This window comes from Schistocerca piceifrons, chromosome 1, assembly GCF_021461385.2.
Source record: "Schistocerca piceifrons isolate TAMUIC-IGC-003096 chromosome 1, iqSchPice1.1, whole genome shotgun sequence".
In the NCBI taxonomy this organism is placed as follows: Eukaryota; Metazoa; Arthropoda; class Insecta; order Orthoptera; family Acrididae; genus Schistocerca; species Schistocerca piceifrons.
In genome coordinates, this window is record NC_060138.1 from 987772492 (window position 1) to 987775871 (window position 3380).

General features: G+C 43.6%; 1 pseudogene; it reads left to right on the forward strand.

The window, feature by feature from the left end:
* Window positions 1-2990: 2990 nt before the first annotated feature.
* LOC124722009 lies at window positions 2991-3109 on the forward strand (annotated as a pseudogene).
* The last annotated feature ends 271 nt before the right edge of the window (window positions 3110-3380 follow it).

Here is a 3380-nt window from a genome sequence, read left to right on the forward strand (position 1 = left end):
CCTTTCTTTAATACAAAATGATCGGTATACAGCTGGTACGATATGGTGTATGTACAGCTCTTATGTTGGTAGAGAAGGTAGCGTAAGGATTGCCGGCTCCACTCTTCCAGCTACATTTACTACCATCAGTGCGTATCTATTCTTTACAGAGTAAAGAAACTGAACATGTATTCCTCTTTCGTTCCCTTGCGTTGCATGTGCATGAGTGAAATTTCTTCGATGCAAAAGAAAGTAGTTGTTTCGATACACAAAAAGTTGGAACCATGAAACAGAGTAAGAAGAGGAGACTGCTAAAAAAAATATGCAGAATATCCTGTAAGGTCATCAAATGTGTCAGACTGGGAGTAGAACCAAAAAAGTAATTGAAGACGTGTGCTTCAGAATGACGTCTACAGGTAGTTTGCAATACCGCGTTACAGAAGACAAGCAGGTTGCAACACTGGATGAAGCATTATTCGTTTGATTCACTCATGGAAAAAAGTATTGCCTGCTATTTGTTATTCCACCACTGAAGTTTGCGATATTATCAATGTCTCCAGATTTCTTGAAATGTTAGCGAATATTCCTGGTTGTTCGGATGTAGATGATTGTGACGTGGATGCCTGGTTGCACAGAATCACAGTGATGCTGGGACGGTATGATGATCGATGCTGAAATTTGTATTGCCGTGTTGTACTACAGAGAACGGTAGTAACGGTGAAGTGGCGTTGCAGGGGAGCAATAATGCCTCATGCGGAGGCAACGGCACAGGTCCAGCCGAACTGATATTAGTGAACCATGTACGTGAAGGTGCTGCTCTCAAACGCCACGCAAACTTGAAACAAAAGAATCTTACACTCTGTATCAATAAATAAACGTGAGTAGACTACAGTAATTTTAGAGTTTGGGTGCCAAAGAGAAGTTTCTTGTTAGGGCCAAAATAAAAGGTTTGTATATTTTAGTACATGTGGGAGATTTTGCATTTAGTAGAATATTTCACGTTCATTTGGAGTCTTGGTAATCCGGAATTCATTTGGTGCATATCAGAAATCCGGTAAAACATCAAATCTCCCACCTCGCTGCGGCCGGAAAAAGATCCTGCAAGAACGGGACCAACGACGTGACAAAAGTGCAACCCTCCCGCAAATTGCTGCATATTTCAGTGCTGGGCCATCAACAAGTAACAGCATGCGAGCCATTCAATGAAACATCATCGATATGGGCTTTCGGAGACGAAGGCCCACTCGTGTATCCTTTACGACTGCACGACGCAAAGATTTACGACTCACCCGGGCCCGTCAACATTGACATTGGACTGTTGATGACTGGAAACATGTTGCCTGGTCGGACGAGTCTCATTTCAAATGTATCGAGCGGATGAACGTTTACGGGTAACCTCATGAATCCATGGACCCTGCATGCCAGCAGGGGACTGTTCAAGCTGGTGGAGACTCTGTAATGGTGAGGGGCGTGTGCAGTTGGAGTGATATAGGACTCCTGTCTGATCCTGCATCCATTCGTGTCCATTGTGCATTCCGATGGACTTTGGCAGTTCCAACAGGACAATGCGACGCATCATACTTTCAGAATTTCTACAAAGTGGATCCCGGAACACTTTTCTGAGTTTATACACTTCCGCTGGCCACCAAACTTCCCCGACATGAACACTATTGAGCATATCTGGGATGCCGTGCAACGTGCTGTTCAGAAGAGATCTCCACCCCTTTGTACTCTTTCCGATTTATGGACATACTGCAGAATTCATGGTGCCAATTCCCTCCAGCACTACTTCAGACATTAGTCGAGTCCATATCACGTCGTGTTGCGGCACTTCTGCGTGCTCTCGGCGGCCCTACACGATATTAGGTAGGTGTACCAATTTCTTTGGCTCTTCAGTGTATTTGATTCGTATCTCTACTGCATTTCATCTGAATTCTGAGGAAACTTTTAAGGCTGCCAGTAATTGACATTTCGAGAAAAAGGACTTGTTGGCAGCTGTCTGAATCTTCACTGTTTTACAGCACGCTTTACTAGAGAGGACGTTTATTTAATGTGTCTTTGATTTTGAGACTTCCGGTATAGTATTTGGCCCTGAAAGAAGATGTGGTTGTTGTATTGTATAACTCAAATGAGAGACAGACGCGTTTCATACTTGTAACACATTCATAATCAACTAATGACATAGAGCGGAAATACCAACAGGTACCAAACACCAACAGGTAATTTTCAGACGTTTTTACTTTTACCCCTTTTCATCGTCACCCCCGCCCCTAGTGGTAGTAGGAATATCTATCTACCATAGTATTTTTATGCTAATAGTGAATCATGGTAGTAGGAATATCTATCTACCATAGTATTTTTATGCTAATAGTGAATCATGTATACAGAATGATATTTTCACTCTGCAGCGGAGTGTGCGCTGATATGAAACTTCCTGGCAGATTAGAACTGTGTGCCGGACCGAGACTCGAACTCGGGACCTTTGCCTTTCGCTGGCAAGCGCTCTACCAACTGAGCTACCCAAGCACGACTCACGCCCTGTTCTCACAGATTTACTTCCGCCAGTACCTTGTCTCCTACCTTCCAAACTTTACAGAAGCTCTCCTGCGAAACTTGCAATCATGTATACATCAGATTCGGTTGTAATTGCTCCAAATGTTCTTGAGTTACGCTTTTTAATCCCAAACTTGTTTGGAGCGACTGGATTGTATTACCCTCGACCTGCCCCCCCATCCCCACCCCCACCCCCAACGCCAACAGCCTTAATATTTTTATACAAGTAATTATACAAATAATGAGTCATGTATGTGCAAAATTTGACTGAAACTTATCTTCTCGAGCGTGAGCACAACACATCAAAAAAAAAAAAAAAATAAAAAAAATAAAAAAAATAAAAAAATCATAATCAGGTGAATGGTACAATTCGTTAATTTTATGCTACGTGGATCATTTGTATAATTACCCGCTATGATGTGGAACGAGTAGTTTTACATTCACATGATACATTCATAGCCAACGGCCTTGCCGCAGTGATAACGCCGGTTCCCGTCAGATCACCCAAGTTAAGCGCTGTCGGGCCTGGCTAGCATTTGGATGGGTCACCTTCCGGGTCTGCCAAGTGACGTTGGCAAGCAGGGTGCAATCAGCCCTTGTGAGACCAATTATGGAGCTAATTGGCTGAGAAGTAGCGTCAGCGGTCACGAAAACTGACAACGGCCGGGAGAGCGGTGTGCTGACCGCATGTCCCTCCGCATCTGACGCGTAAGGGCTGAGGATGACACAGTGGCCTGTCGGTATCGTTGGGCCTTCAAAGCCTGTTCGGAAGGTGTGTACACATTCATATATAAATGTGGCTACATGCTGATTGCTTAAAATTTTTTTTAGTACTGTTGTGAGTTAAT